Source organism: Amblyomma americanum, chromosome 2 (assembly GCF_052857255.1).
Source record: "Amblyomma americanum isolate KBUSLIRL-KWMA chromosome 2, ASM5285725v1, whole genome shotgun sequence".
NCBI classification, from domain to species: Eukaryota; Metazoa; Arthropoda; class Arachnida; order Ixodida; family Ixodidae; genus Amblyomma; species Amblyomma americanum.
The window spans coordinates 64,033,142-64,049,750 of record NC_135498.1 but is presented as its reverse complement, the minus strand read 5'-3'; the positions used below and the strand labels follow the sequence as shown (position 1 = coordinate 64,049,750).

Genomic DNA, 16,609 nt, shown 5'->3' with positions numbered 1-16,609 from the left:
CCGGAGCAGAGCGACGGTTGAGCGTCTGGAGCACCTCCCAGATTTCGGATTCCGTGAAGGCGGCGTCGAGCTCCTCCACCGCTCCCCCCCCCCCCACTCGGCAAGGAGGATAATCCCCGTCACAGGAGGGGCCCAGCGGGAGATACCTTTAGGCCAACTCTTGCAGGAGGACATGTTCAGATACGCCCGCCACCTTTTGATTATGAACTATGCGATCAATGGCTAGACTCTGCTTTTGCTTTGCGAATCGTCGAGTAAGTGTTTGAGCAGGTTCCATTTGCCCCCCGCTCTCATCTGCCCATCAACCGAGGAACATACTTCGTTCCATTGCTGTTTGGACAGTTCAATGGCATGAGTTTCTATTGCACGAATTGAACTCCGCAATTTTCTTTCGGAGTCGACGGTGGAGTCTTTGCGTTCTCCAGCGGCTCAAGATTGAGTTTTTGGCTTCTAGGAGGTGCGCCAGGCGCGCGTCCATTCGATCTACTTTTAGGCCTGTTTTAACCACCTTCGTCACAGTTTGTGCAACCTGCTGTAGTCTTGTGGACAGACTATCGAGTTTATCGTAGTCGGTCTGGTCCGCCTCCCGCATTTCCCGGAAGGCATCCCAGTCCGTCACTTTAAATTCCCTGGTAGGGGCTGTGCTAATTGTTAGGGTAATCTCCACAATGACATGGTCGCTGCCCAGGTTCTCTTGCAAATTTCGCCATCCTGCTCCGGGGGCGTTCTTGACGAACGCCAGGTCCGGAGTGGTGTCTCGGACTACCGACGTGCCGGTTCGCGTGGGGTATTGAGGATCCGTAATCAACTCCTGTGAGCAGTCAGAAACTGCCTGGAGAAGGAGATTGCACTTGGTGGATTGGCGGGGGTATCCCCAGCCGTCGTGGGGTGCATTCAAGTCACTCGCTATGACTATGGGGGCCCCCTTGGTCAGGATCACGGCCTTTGTCATGATCGTACCGAATGCCTGCCATTGATCCGACGGCGAGCTGTATATGTTTAAAAGGAAGACACTGCTCTTAAGCCAACTGTGAGGGATTTTTTCGACCATAATGATCTTCGCCCTGGTTTTACCAAGTGGTAATTTGTGTACTTGAAAGGAGCACTTCCTTGCGACCAAGGTTGCTAAACCTCGCTTTCCTTCCTCCCGTATCGAAACGACCCGGTTTCCAGGGGAGGTGGGCGCGTCCTCGAGAGTTTCTTGTAACAGAATTATGTGCGGTTTGACCGCCTGTGCCGAAACGAATTGCTGCAGCAGAGCTTTGCGCCGTTGGAAACTGGCAAAGTTCCACTGCCAAATCACCAACTGATTGGGATTGACCGCCATGGTGATTGCCTTGGATTGGCCATTCGACCGTCGTGTTGACGGGTACGGCGCTTGAAGGTAAAGGTGTCCGATGGGGCTCCTGCGCAATCTGTCTAGCCGTAGCTAACGCGGCCTGTGTACTTTCCAGGGACGCCATCCTTTTAAGGAGGGCAGTCACGCTTTCAGCGAGCTGCTGAATTGCCTGCTACATGCTTTCTAAGTCTTTGTTATTGGACTCGGTCTCCATAGAGTCGGCGTCCCCTTCTGGGGGCGCGGCCCTACGTTTAGCCGAGCGCGCCTGTGGTTCCCCTGATGGAGGCACAGTTGCTTCTCGGCTTGCGAGGGGTAAGACTTACGGAGCGACTCAACATCAGCCCTCATCTTCTGCATTTCTGCTTTAAGTCGAGCGTTCTCTTGCATGAGCTGAGCGACTCTGGGATCTACTTCATGCTCCGGCAATGCTACCTGCTTTACCTTTGAAGCCGACGTCGTCTGCTTCGTCTTGGCACGATCGGCCCAGGTTGGCGTTTCCTGGATCCGAACGCGGGAGGTAAAGCGCCCTCAGAAACGAGAGCGCCCTCTGCAAAGGCTGTGTTGCTGACCTCTGGAGAGGTTGCGTTGTCGACCAGCTGGCGTGACGGAACGCTCCCTCCTGGGGGCTCCCGCCGCGCTGGAGTCACCGGCCCAGTTCTCCTTGACCAGCTGTTGCTTCTGGTGCTTGTTCTTGGCGCGCTTACGACGCCGTCGGCGTCTGCGTACGACGTATGGGACTTGAAAGCGCTGCATTCACGTTCTGTCCGCCATATGATGCGGTCCGCCGCAGAATGCGCACTTCGGCGAACACTGGTGGTCATCAGGTGGTGAGGTTAGTCCGCAGCCCCGGAAATCCTTATTCGTGGGGTTGGGGCACACGTCCGCACGATGGCCCAAACCGCCACACGCGTAGCACACCTCAGTTTGGCGTTTGTAGAGCGTGCAGCGCAGCATGCTGACACCGCACGAGACATATGCACTCTCATGCCATCGAAGAGGACGACCACTGTGGTGGTGTTCTTAATTCGTTTGGTTTCCAGGGCCGTCGGGTTACGATGGTTGACGATCATGCACTGGAGTTGGGACTCGCTGATGTCTACGTCGACACCTCGTATGACCCCTTTGCAGGTGTTGTATGGGGCCGCGATGTATGCGGCCACATTGTGTACTCCTTCGCTTATGCGGATTTGCTGGATCCCGGCGTAAGCGTAGGCGTTCTTCTTCTCCGGGGTGGAGACGACGAGAACGTTTTGAGTGAAATTAGGGCAGACTATGTCGTCCTCAGTTTCTCTGGTGGCTAGTGCAGCCGCCATGGTCAAGGCTTGAGCCAGCCTGATTTGGCTTATCTTCTTGCCAACCAACCCGCCCCTTGGGCGGACGATAATTCGTATGTGCTCCCTCGGTAGTCTGGGGAGCCTCGAGGAGGCTGCGAGATGTTGCAGCACGCCTTGCGGGGCAGCCGTGCGGCAGCCACCCTTCGAGCCCACGTGGGATTTCTTGCTCGTTGAAACTGGCGTTTCTTGCCGAGCTGTCTTGTTCTTGCCTAACGCTGTCGTCCAGCCTGGGCTGTTGGCTTCTTCTTCGGAGATTTCCTCTCATACCACCATTTCTACTTCGAGCATAATGCCCCCTTCGTCGTGTTAGGCCTAATCCTACCCGCGCCTAGCGTCGCCGCGGCGTGCTCGTCACAAAAAGTTCCACAATTTGCGCACAAGGGCCACTCACCGAAGGAAGTGCTGAGAAGAAACCGTGTCGAATGGCGTGCATTTCAGCTATAGGTGACACAAAAAGCAGCCCGAAAACATTTACGAAGGCGGGAGACTGACGTATCCTCCACCACACCCGTTGCTGGCACATCACGAGGCAGTGGGATGGCGAAGATTACAAACAGGTACCTTTACAAACCTACACACACTACATAAGATGTATCCAGGACAATACAATGACAAATGCACGTGGTGCGGGGCAACCCCCACGCTATATCATATTACATGGGAATGTAGACACAACTATGCATTCCATAAACTAGAAAAGCCCAGTGCGGAACAATGGTAGGTCCTGCTCACCAGCAGCGAGCTGGCGGTCCAGAGAGGACTCGTGCGGCACGCAAGCGAGGTGGCAAAGCTCAGCGGGGCCCTTGAATGAGGGCACCGACCATTGGAACTCGCACGATGAAGACGTCCGGAATCCGCTAAACCCAAAGAAACGAAAATAAAGTTTTATTCATTCATTCTATCCGCGTCCGCACTCGCTTGCTGCCAACGAGCGTTTAGAGAGAGAGAGAGAAAGGTTTTGTATCGATAGCTACATTACGGTAGCATTTCGAGCCTTCAGCGTGGCTGCGCCGCCACGCTGTCACGTGGTTGGTCACGTGGTGCGGAGCACCTGCCGGCGGCGCGGCGCCATGCCTGATCACGTGGTTGGTCACGTGACCAAATTCCACTCAGCCAGCTGTAGCTATCGCGTCACTCCAGGTTTAACCAGATCTAAACCACCGCCAATTTTTTAAATTTATTTTGTGAACATTGTGAGATGTTGAAAATACAGGTGAATTGAGACTGACATTCTTATTTCTGTCGCCTCCACTGCTTTCTGCGTACGTGAAGTTTTGCTACTGTGACGGACTGTCTGCTTGCCACGGCGCCGCAGCCCTGAAGCCGTTCGCGATGATAGCGTGCGCTTCAAGTTCAGTTCACGTGCTTGAGCATTCTATTTGAGCATTGTGGAGTTTGCGCAAGCCCTGCGAAGCGGTTTATTACTGGTTAATGTAGTGATATCGTTCCTCTACTACAATTTTTTTTTGTCTGCGCAACCCATACTTGCTATGCAAAATAAATTACCGAAAATATTTTCAAATTACAAGTTACTTATTCAAAGAAGTTCAGCTGTGGAAACTAAATTTTAAACATTTCTGCTTTTTACATTTGCACAGTCTCCAAGCATAATATTTGTGCTTTGAGACAATAACTCAAGAGTTGTATTGCTTAACTTTATTCCAAAAAAATCTAATGATGGATATTGAAATAATGGAGCATTTATTTATTAGCATCCGCCAAAGCGCAGCTATACGGCTACAATGGAAAGCTGCACAGCTTCCCCGGAAAATTCGCAGTTAAAAATTCTTCCTGGTCTGGGGTTCGTACCCGCACCAAGGTTTCTTTAGCTCCGAAGTTTCTGTAATGGTGTATAAATTTCCTCTCTAGTCATAAAGCCGGAGCTTCCCTAGATGCTACTGAGTATTTTTTTTTGTATATCAAATGTACTCCAACTAGGGGTGTTCCCCTAAGACAATGGACTAATGAAGAATATTCTGTTGATAAGTTATAAGTCTTGGAAGTCAGAGAAAATACCGAATATTTAATAATCAGACATTGCACCAGCGTTTACCAGACCTTAAGAGTGTACGCAAAGCGCGCTTTACCTTTGCACTAAACTTGAACGAAATCAGAAATTCGATATTGCTTGTACAGGAGAATTTCCCACACAGTCAATTTTTCTTAGCGGTGTTGAAGAACCTTGCTGCTGCCGCGACGGCAGCATTCCTAGCCTATTATGCCAGCGATGATAAAATCGCTCATGCGCGTTTTCGGTTGTGAATTTCTCATTTTCTTGAAGTGTTACATATCCATGGAAATTAAACGGTTTGAACAAAGGCAGCGGTGTTAATTTATTGCAGTACATGAATTTGACAACATATTATGTGTCTGGTGCTCTCAGGACCGGAGCAGGTTTCCATAAGCAAAAAAAAAATCTTTACAACAGCATTTTTTTTCATCACGCATAGATCAAGTGCTCGTGATGTATATTAACCAGAATACTGATTTTAACGCGAACATCCATAGAAGTCCGTCTGGTTGGCTTTGAAATAAATGTTGAGAAGTACTCACACCAACTGATAATTTATTTTGGACCCAATGTTTCGAGATCAACTTGGTGCCTTCTTCAAGGGTGATTGATAGGCAAGCAAGCAGCAGCAGAGAGCGGGCTTCGCATTCTCTTTGCTATCACATGCCGAAGTCCATTTACATACGCGGAAGGGAGCGTTCCCGGAATCTTGTGTACCGTCGTCTTTGTGAGCCGGATGTGCTATGACAACGTGACGCCTCTTGAAACGAATACGTTCCACGGCCAACGCACTGACTTCTACGAAGGCGTTTTTGTTGTCGGAGCGCTGGCAGTGCTGTGCGAGGGGGGCTGTTTTTTTTCTTCGCTCACCGGACTTTTTTTTGTCTCGCCAAAGTCTGTGGCCGCGAACTCGGAGCATGGAATTTTGTAGACAACGCCAGGTTGGTTTTCTTTGGGGACGCGGTTTGTAGGTAAGAGATAGTAAGCGGCTGATCACTAAAACGGTTTGTGAGCCGCGAAGATGTCTTGTTTCTGTAGAATGAGTGCCATCGCTTTACTGGCGCCTCTCACGTAAGGAAGCACAATGCGAGATAGTTTCGCTGCTTCCGGGATAACTGGCCTCCCTGTCCTGCGGGCCTTACGGCGGGAAACGCGTTGAATAAAGCCACGTGTGTAGACGTTGATCTGCACATCAGCGAACACTGTGGCTTCTTTTTTCTCTCCGCTTCGGAGGAGCGGATTGACTTGTAGTTTACGAGGTGATTGGAATTAAAGTTTATGTAACAGGTCGTATAGAGTTTATTTTCAGCAGACTGATTAGTTGCAGTTATTGTTGTGCGACATAACTGTAGCTCCTCAAACGGCGTGCATTGATGCGTCAAATTTGTCGCTATCACATCCTAAAATACACTCTAAAACTTATGCAAACTTGTGCTAGTTCTTTTTCTGCGATAGCACTTTGTATGTTTTAAAAGCACACTAAAGGTAAAATCACTGGAAAAGAAGAAAGCAGTCTGATATACCAAGGTTCGAGAGCGCTATCAGGCGGCTGCGTTGTTTAGAAATTCGTGAATGATTTCACAGACTTCCTTCTTCATTTACGCATATAGTTTCGGTTTCTCGAGTCTAAGATGGCGGCCATTAAAGTTGGTTGTGCCCTCCCATCCCTTTCTCATTTCCCTTTTCACCCCCACCCAAAACGTTCCTTTAATTTCATTCATATCAATTCTAGTAAACCAAACTGCTAACGCTCGTGACTTCAACCTCTTCCAGACGGTGGCGGCCACTCTGAGACACGGCTTGGGGCGCTGAAGTAGCAGAGGTGTCACATACCTGGTTTTGTATACAGTGGCTTTTTCTAAAAAAAAAATGCAATCTAATTGTCCCTTTGGTAAAAACTTTTCAGCCGGCTGTTATTCAGGGCAATCTGAAACCTCCGTATTGATACGTTATTCCCGACACAAGTCCTGTTTACACGAATGCGACGGAATGGGTCTTGAGTCGACTTTTGGAGAGGAAGAGGAAATTTTGAGAAGGAAAGGCGTGACTAATCCTTTGCTCTCTCCCTCATGTTTTGCACTTTCCATCAAAAAGTGGAGTCGAGTCGACTACTGCCGCATTTATGTAAACGACATTACCAGAACTCAGAGACTGCTAGAGCTTCACTTAGATTTATTTTTAGGTGCTGCCTTACTTTCAAAGGTCCATGGCAACACAAAATCCTTTTCCCTCAGAATTGCTAGCACAGACGCAAGGAGCGCACTGCGGATTCCCGGAGCACTGCGAAAAAAAATGGACACGTTATCGTATGAATTGCAGGTAAATTGTTTCAAGTACTGTGTGCCATTGAAGTGCACGAGATTGTTCTCCGCATCAAGTTTAAACAATTTCATAAAAAGGGGGCATGGAACAATGCTCTTAATTTCTTTCGCTTCCACCCCCTTTCTCGCGCTCTACATCTGCGTCGTAGATTACTGAATATCATGTCTAGCGATACGAGTATGTTTTTGAAGCGAGAGCTTCACTGAGCTAGATAAAGCCGATTTCACCGTGCCTTGCCGGTTGACCTTCAAGTGAGCCAGAGGTCAAGTGTGGCTATAGGCCTTACGATATGTGATCCAACATGGTGTCTCACCACTTGACCTTCGACCTTTGGTGTTTGACCTTTCACCTTGATTTTTGACCTTTCGATTTTCAGGTAGAAGGTGGTAGAATAGGTCGCAGAGTTCATTGGGTGACCAACCTCTCGCGATCAACCATTAATATAACTGCCACCTGCCAGGGCGGCAAAGTGGGCGCGCTGCCTATGCAGTGTGCGGAACGCACTCAACGTTACAGACGCCAAGCGGCGTCTAGTTGCCCGATACACTACAGCTTTCGCTCTCTAACCAGGTTCAGCAGTAGTTAAACCGCAGCTAAATTTTCATGTCTCTTCTTTTCTTCTATCACAAAGTCTCACTAGAAAAATTTATTTTGAAGTCTGTTGTCCAGCAATTTATTCAACTCTGATGGCGTAAAATCCCGCGCAACACATATAAAGGAATCATGGTAATTTTTGATCAGCAGAGAAGCATCTAAAACCAAGTTTCACCAGTGATACTTCCAATCCCTGAAATTTATAGGCGGCGCGGAGATTTGTAGCTTTATCCGCACTTCAGAACGGTTATTAGCTTCTGCCGATATCGATTTTTTTTTGTCCAGCATTACAAGAAATATTTTCATTGCTAAATCTATAGAGGAGGTTTCTGCGCTCCGATGCATATGGCTATATAACTATTTCAAGCTTGGTTATTTCATGGAACGGATCTTTTCTGGCATTAGGGCGATATGTTACAGCAGGACGATTCCTGCCGGCGGGTGAATTTCGGTATAGCAGGAATTCTAAAGCGGCTCTGATTCCAGTGCATTCTTATCATCCCCATGTGATCGATTTCAACCACACACAATGCCTTCAGAACGGTGTCTCGGAGCTCAAAATGCTTCTTGATGACGCTAAGAGCTCATCAATGACTGGTAGCCATGAATGCCGTATCCGTCAGAGCCTTTCCCAGAGCTTTGTTTGTTCTCTTTGTGTGCTTTCTATTGTCTTGACCTATACATCTCTTCACGGGCTTAAAGCCTCTAATTGCCGCATATCAAGTATATGACTGACGAATTATAATGCAGCAACAGACGTACATGTCACTCAGCTTGCATGAGCTTTATTCTGCATTACTTGAACTGTAAACAAGCAGCTATGCAGTAGTATAAAAAAATCCTTACACTTCCTCTCGGGCACCAGTGATCCATCATACCAAACGTGCGCTCTGACAGCAATTGATTTTTGGTTTTCTGTGGCCGGGACCTGGAAAGAAAAAGTATAAATTCAAATATGCAGGTAAAAAGTTCTACATCCTGCTTCTCCGCACCGTGAATAACATCAAAGTACGGTTGCACGAAGTCTTTCTAGCAGCACAAGGTGTCAGCGTCCTAATATAATGTTGCTCAAAACTGTTGCCCTCCCCTGTTGACTAAAAATAATTTTAGCCAGGAATAGCTTTGTAGAGACTAAGCACTGGGTGTACTACCGTGAGCAATATGAGCATGAACACCGGAGCGCGTGCCCGATAGCATCGAACCCTACTGGCAGCGAGGTGCGGCGGCCGCTGTACGAAGCAAAGTGGAAAGGGCGCCGCGGTTCCGCTAACTGCTGGCACTCCCGCCTCGCTAACGTTGCTGCGAAACGGCAGCTGATTGCGTGTCAACAGCTTCTAGCGATTATAAGACGATTATGGCTCGCAGAGTGTGGCCATGTGTCGCCTGCAGTTCTGAGCAAAATACAGCTGTCATTTTTTGCTCCTTGTGTGTGTGTGTGTGTGTTGTGTGTGTGTGTGTGTGTGTGTGTGTGTGTGTGTGTGTGTGTGTGTGTGTGTGTGTGTGTGTGTGTGTGTGTGTGTGTGTGTGTGTGTGTGTGTGTGTGTGTGTGTGTGTGTGTGTGTGTGTGTGTGTGTGTGTGTGTGTGTGTGTGTGTGTGTGTGTGTGTGTGTGTGTGTGTGTGTGTGTGTGTGTGTGTGTGTGTGTGTGTGTGTGTGTGTGTGTGTGTGTGTGTGTGTGTGTGTGTGTGTGTGTGTGTGTGTGTGTGTGTGTGTGTGTGTGTGTGTGTGTGTGTGTGTGTGTGTCACGATAGCAGATGCCGGGCCTCGCACTCGAACTGACCTGTTCACGGTTGCAATTCAAAATTACAAATTTTTGGGTGGTCTCCCTGTCGTTGACGCCTTGATAGATAGATAGATAGATAGATAGATAGATAGATGGATGGATGGATGGATGGATGGATGGATGGATGGATGGATGGATGGATGGATGGATGGATGGATAGATAGATAGATAGATAGATAGATAGATAGATAGATAGATAGATAGATAGATAGATAGATAGATAGATAGATAGATAGATAGATAGATAGGAGGGAAAGGCAGGGATGTTCACCAGAAAGGGGTTCCGGTTGGCTACCCTGCACTGGGGAAGAGGGATTTGGGGACTAAAAGGAGGAATAGAGAAGGGAAAAAAGGCATAACACAGAGACACGCACAACGCTGTCACAATTTGTCACTCAATCCAGTCGCTCTCAAGAAGGCAAAGAGTGCCTTGTATGCCTTGAGGGCAGTCGACTGCTGTGGCCATGGACCGAGGATCTTTTGCTCTGTTAATGGGCGGCATAACAATATTATTCCAGGAGCCTGCATAAGAAGCACCTTGCTTGCACTGCTCACAAAGAACTGAACGTCACATACAGCCGTCATGCGCTGAACGCTGGTGAAAAAAATTAATCTTTCATCGTTTCTTACATCTTGAAATGCTGTATTTCCGGCTGATGTATGAAAAAGGTCAGTGCTCAATACCGCTGAACTCCTATGGTGAAAGTTCTATTTCCGCTGCGTTTTCAAAGGCCTGACAGTAGCACTGGGCACTCGCTTTAGATCTCTGCCAAGGCAGCCTTTTTAAAACCCATTACATAGGCGAGGGTCAAAACCATAGCTGTGTTCTGGGAATATAATGCCAGATAAAAAGTCAAAGACAAATTTATTGCATTTGATGAAGGTTTGCCATTTAGCCAAAGCAAGGCACTAGATTTCTGTCGCATATTTCGATACCCAAAAAAGCAGCTTTGCCGATTCTTTTACGAATAGGTCTTATTACTCAAAATGCAATAAATCACCTGATGACGTGGTAAACCAAACATTTTTCTTGTTTATAGCGCTAGCGCTTCACCTTAATCAGCCTGCTCACCTGTCGTTTTTTACTGTTTTCAGTTCTAAAAGCCGCGTTCTTTAAACAAAGAACGAAGTTTTTCGGGCTTCTTGAAAGCGTTTTGTTTTCAGAAACAGGGCTGACGGCTACGTTCTCCCTTCAGCTCTTACTTATACACGTAGACACATGTCTTTCGCGCCGCTACCACTGTGGCACCGTAGCTGTTGCGTTCTGCTAATGCCAGAGACATCGCCGGCTTGGTAGCGTGCACTGGTGGCAAAGGACACTTGTGTTTCAAATATAAGTGCACGTTAACGATTTGTCCAATGGTTAAATTTTTTGGAGAACACTCTACTACATTCGCCTCATAAAGCTTGAGTCTGCTATGATACATGTAAGGGTATTTCCTACGAAGTTCATGCTTTTGTTCAAACACGCTCATGTAGCCCTCAGGAGCAGGGATTGCTGTGGGCGCTCTAAATAGGTTTCCGTAGCTTTACAAGCATTAGATTTTATTATTTAGTAATACTGAGTGCTAAAGATGCTTCCACACTTCCGTCCTTATTATGCCTCAATATTTACGATTAGCCATAGTTGGCACCTTTTAATCAATGACTCATTCCGATTTTCGCGCAAAAGGGCAGGAGCAAGTAGCAAAATCACGAAGTTTCGCTGTTACGCCAGAAGTGTATGAAAGCTGTTTTACTTTCGTTGGATGCAAAGCTCAGCAAAAACTACTGGGGCCAATTAAAGAACTTAAGTGCCAGTAATGAGAAAGGATTGAAATTATATTCTAATTATATTCTAATTCTATTCCAATTTTTCATATTCTAGTCTATATCTACTGAAACATTATTTCAGTTCTTTTTTTTTTTTAAACCCGGTGGAGAATTGCGCGGCACCAGGATTTGAACCCCGGTCCTCTTGCACGCGAGGCGGATGTTCTACCTCTACGCCATCGCTATTTCGCGTGTCGATGGAATTGCATAACCAGGCCTGGAGTGCGGCCTTATCTCGGTGACCAGAACCGACAACGCACTCTCTCACCAGAGCAGGATTTGGCCACCCTGGTGTAGTACTTGGCCACAACCTTCTATGATCAAACCAATTAACCCTCGGCCCTCAGTCCCCAGCGGCTGCAGAGCAACTGACCACGGCGGCGGTCAGACCTGTGACGCAGCGGAGGGTGCTAAGAATCTCTGGCTCCGGACAGGCCGCCATTGGAATCTGAACCTGGCAACGTTTAACGCTAGAACTTTAGCTAGTGAGGCTAGCCTAGCAGTGCTGTTCGAGGAACTAGCGGGAATTAAATGGGATGTGATAGGGCTTAGCGAAGTTAGGAGGACAGGTGAGGCGTATACAGTACTAAAAGACGGACACATACTGTGCTATCGCGGGTTAGAGGATAGACGAGAACTAGGTGTGGGTTTCCTCATTAATAAGGATATAGCTGGCAACGTAGAGGAGTTCTACAGTATTAACGAGAGGGTAGCAGCTATAGTAATTAGGCTGAATAGGAGGTACAAGCTGAAAGTGGTGCAGGCCAACGCACCCACATCCAGCCATGATGACCAGACCGTTGAAAGCTTCTATGAGGACGTAGAATCAGCAATGAATAGAGTAAAATCGCAGTACACTGTACTGATGGGCGACTTCAATGCGAAGGTGGGCAAGAAGCAGGCTGACGACCACGCGGTAGGTGACTATGGGATAGGCTCTAGAAATAGCAGGGGAGAGTTATTAGTCGAATTCGCGGATAGAAATAATTTACGGATCATGAATACCTTCTTCCGCAAACGAGAAAAAAGGAAGTGGACCTGGAAGAGCCCCAATGGTGAGATTAAAAATGAAATCGACTTCATACTATGCGCTAAACCTGGCATCATTCAGGATGTGGCCGTCCTCGGAAGGGTGCGTTGCAGCGACCATAGAATGGTAAGGTCTAGAATTAGCTTAGACTTGAAGAGGGAACGGAAGAAGCTAGCGAAGAAGAAGACCATTAACGAATTAGCCGTAAGAGGGAAAGCACAGGAGTTTAGGATAGCGCTGCAAAACAGATACTCGGCTTTAACTGAGGAAGATGATCTTGATGTTCATTCAATGCACGATAACCTGACATCAATAATTACGGAGTGCGCAGTAGAAGTAGGCGGTAGGACAGTTCGAAAAGATACCGGGAAGCTATCTCAGGTGACGAAAGATCTGATTAAGAAGCGCCAAAACATGAAGGCATCTAACACTATCGATAGAATAGAAATAACGGAGCTATCAAAGTTAATAAATAAGCGCAAGGTAGCCGACATAAGGAAGTTTAATATGGAGAGAATCGAGCATGCTATAAAGAACGGAGGTAGCCTAAAAACAGTGAAGAGGAAACTAGGCATAGGTAAAAACCAGATGTATGCATTAAGAGACAAGCAGGGCAATGTCATTAGCAATATGGATAAGATAGTTAACGTAGCCGAAGAGTTCTACACAGACCTGTACAGTAGCCAATGTAATCAGAACGCTAATGAGAAAGACAGCAGTGCACAGCAATGCGTCATCCCGCCAGTAACGAAAGGTGAAGTAAAGAAAGCCTTAGATGCAATGAAAAGGGGAAAAGCAGCTGGGGAGGATCAGGTAACAGCAGATCTGTTGAAGGATGGAGGGGACATCGTGCTAGAAAAACTAGCTACCCTGTATACGCAATGCCTTATGACCTCGACTGTACCAGAAGCTTGGAAGAATGCAAACATTATCTTAATTCATAAGAAGGGAGACGCCAAGGACTTGAAAAATTACAGGCCGATCAGCTTACTATCCGTTGCCTACAAAGTATTTACTAAGGTAATCGCTAATAGAGTCAGGGCAACGTTAGACTTTAATCAACCAAATGATCAGGCAGGCTTTCGTAAAGGATATTCTACAATAGATCATATTCACGCTATCAATCAGGTGATAGAGAAATGCGCCGAATATAACCAACCTCTATATATAGCTTTCATTGATTACGAGAAAGCATTCGACTCAGTGGAAACCTCAGCAGTCATACAGGCATTGCGTAATCAGGGGGTAGAAGAGCCTTATGTCAAAATACTGGAAGATATATATAGCAACTGCACAGCTACTATAGTGCTCCATAAAGTCAGCAATAAAATTCCAATAAGGAAGGGCGTCAGGCAAGGAGACACGATCTCGCCAATGCTGTTCACCGCATGTTTGCAGGAGATATTTCGAGGCCTGAATTGGGAACAGTTGGGAATAAGAATAAATGGAGAATACCTAAATAATCTGAGATTTGCTGATGACATTGCCTTGCTGAGTCACTCAGGAAGTGAACTGCAAATCATGATCAACGAGTTAGACAGGCAGAGCAGATCGATGGGTCTAAAAATTAACATGCAGAAAACCAAGGTAATGTTCAACAGCCTAGCAAGGGAACAACAGTTCACAATTGGCAGCGAGAGCCTAGAAATTGTGCCGGAATACGTCTACTTAGGGCAGGTAGTGACAGCTGATCCGGATCATGAGAGGGAGATAACTAGAAGGATAAGAATGGGGTGGAGCGCATATGGCAAATTCTCGCAGATCATGAGTGGCAGTTTACCAATTTCCCTCAAGAGGAAAGTGTACAACAGCATAATCTTACCGGTACTCACCTACGGGGCAGAAACGTGGAGGCTAACGAAAAGAGTTCAGCTTAAGTTAAGGACAACGCAGCGGGCCATGGAAAGAAAAATGATAGGTGTAACGTTAAGAGATCGGAAGCGGGCAGAGTGGGTGAGGGAACAAACACGGGTTAATGACATCCTAGTCGAAATCAAGAGAAAGAAATGGGCTTGGGCAGGGCATGTAATGCGAAGGCAAGATAACCGCTGGTCTTTAAGGGTAACGGAGTGGGTTCCAAGAGAAAGTAAGCGTAGCAGGGGGCGGCAGAAGGTTAGATGGGCGGATGAGATTAAGAAGTTTGCAGGCAAAGGGTGGATGCAGCTGGCAAAGGATAGGGTTAATTGGAGAGACATGGGAGAGGCCTTTGCCCTGCAGTGGGTGTAGTAGGGCTGATGATGATGATGATGATGATGATGATGATGATGATGATGATTTCAGTTCTATTCGAATTCTGTTTTAATTCTAGTACAATTCTATTCCAATTTTGTTCCAATTTTACTCTCTTAATCGCCTTTGCTGCCGTTGTAAGTACTAGTACTGACTATTACTGGTTAGAATTTCGCAATTTTCTGCCTTTGATGACGTCACATCACTCTCGACCAATCGCGAGTTTTGTAACGCAGCCGCTTATTTATTGCTCCCGCACTGAAATTTGACTCCGCATTCAAGAACGAGGAAACAGCATGCGAGTGGTGAGTTGGGCTTGTTGGTTCACAAACATGTCGGTAACAACGCTTAGATGGGACGACAGAAAAAACCCAAAACACTCTTAAGATGTACATCTCTTCCACATTGGGCCCTTTCGCTTCTGTAGTTATTCACATAACTCCGCAACCCTTCCTTGTGCACAACGTTGCTTGTGACGGTTTCCTGCCCTTCTCGACTCTTCAGGTTCGCCATCATGAACGACTACTTTCCTCCGGCCGTCTCCCTTATCGTAGGGAGAATGCAGCCTTCCCTTAGACATGGACAGCGCCTCTGCCGCATTTTGCGATTGGAACCTCGGCGGCATGTACGACTGTTTCAAGAATGCGTTTTCATTTCCTGCACGGAAGCCTGCTAGCTAGGACGCCAGCTCCGGCGATTTTATCAAGAACTTGAAATCGCCAACCGCTCTACTAAGTTCACTTGGCGGACTATGTTCTACTCGTTCAAAAAAAGAAAAAGGCGCAAGACTCAGTCAGCTCTACCAGAAGTTCATCAAATAGGTGATGTAAACTTGCCCCCCCCCCCCCCCCCCCCTATGTACTACGCACCCTCGAGCGGGGTCCAAAAATTAGGCACCAGCCAAATTTTGACAAGGCGGAAATGCTTGCTTAAGTACAAAACATGGCCTCAAAGGCGAGATATAAACCGGACACTGGTCGATGCATTCTGGAAGGAGTGAACTCCTTGCCCCTTCCTTCCACGGGTGAATCATGCATTGACATCTGTGTTACATTGACTTCACTAAAGGCTGCAAATTTGAAACTGGTTCAGTCTGACAAGAAAGGAGGATCCGCTGTTTTTATTCCTGAGTACTAGGGCAGCAAGGCAAAAAGCGCCGTGGATAACAACTTTCGACCGATCAAGGTGCGCCCTGCTAAGGTGAAAGCTAAAGGCCATCAAAAAGTGCGAACAAGCAAACCTAAGAAGACTAGCTACCTCGATCAAGAAAGGCAGAAAAATTCTGTATCGAAGCTTTCTTTTCCACCGAGACACATAAAGCCGGCTTTCTGCGTCATCGTCAGCGAACGAAACACTTGGCAAAAGCTGCTTGAAGTGTACCTATATAGGCTCCTAGGTGAACTCAGGATTGAAGATCCGTACCACATGAGGAATTCGTGAGCACTTGCAAGAAGAGTGCCCTTCTGACATCTAGTTGTTTATCGCTTGCGCTGTGTTTTTTTTTCTGTCTTCGCGCAGTTACCAACACGATCGAGGGAACAGCGGCTGCAAGCAGTAACGTGGCCTGCTTACTTTGGGCCTAATCGGTGTAGTATTAGAGTGGGAAACTCGAATATAAATAGAACAGCGCGTATGGTTTCCCGCGAAAAAAAAAAACATGATCTCCTTGCTGAAGTGCGATTGAAGCTCATAAATTGATATGAACAGAAATTTTTTATGATGTTCAATATGACATGGGCTTAAAGTCAGGGGGCTCTCGGGGGATCTTAGACCCCCCTCCAATATTGACGAGGAATCTGATACACCCCTCGCCTTCATTGTCTTTGGGTATTGGCGAATCAGAATCTGCACACAGCAATCTTTTTTTCTTCAAGCGAGCATACACAGACCCGCCCTACTAATTCGTGCACGCACGCACCATGGCCCACTGTACATTGTTCAGATAGCTCCACTGCCTTAGAACGGAGCTTCTTTCTTTTATAATTGTTTACATTATTTATTTTGTTTATTTATTTACTTCTGCAATGCCTCCATTCAAACAGCCTGTCGAGACTGTTCAGAAATGCCACCTTTATCTACGCTTTCCAGAATACTGTAAAGTAGTGGTTTCATAAATATGCATACGGTAGAATTACCGTCTCTTTTGTTTCACTGTA

The 16,609-nt window shown here is 46.9% G+C and overlaps 1 pseudogene; it reads right to left on the bottom strand.

The window, feature by feature from the left end:
- Positions 1 to 1,511: 1,511 nt before the first annotated feature.
- LOC144119720 (uncharacterized) lies at positions 1,512 to 3,106 on the bottom strand (annotated as a pseudogene).
- Positions 3,107 to 16,609: the final 13,503 nt, after the last annotated feature.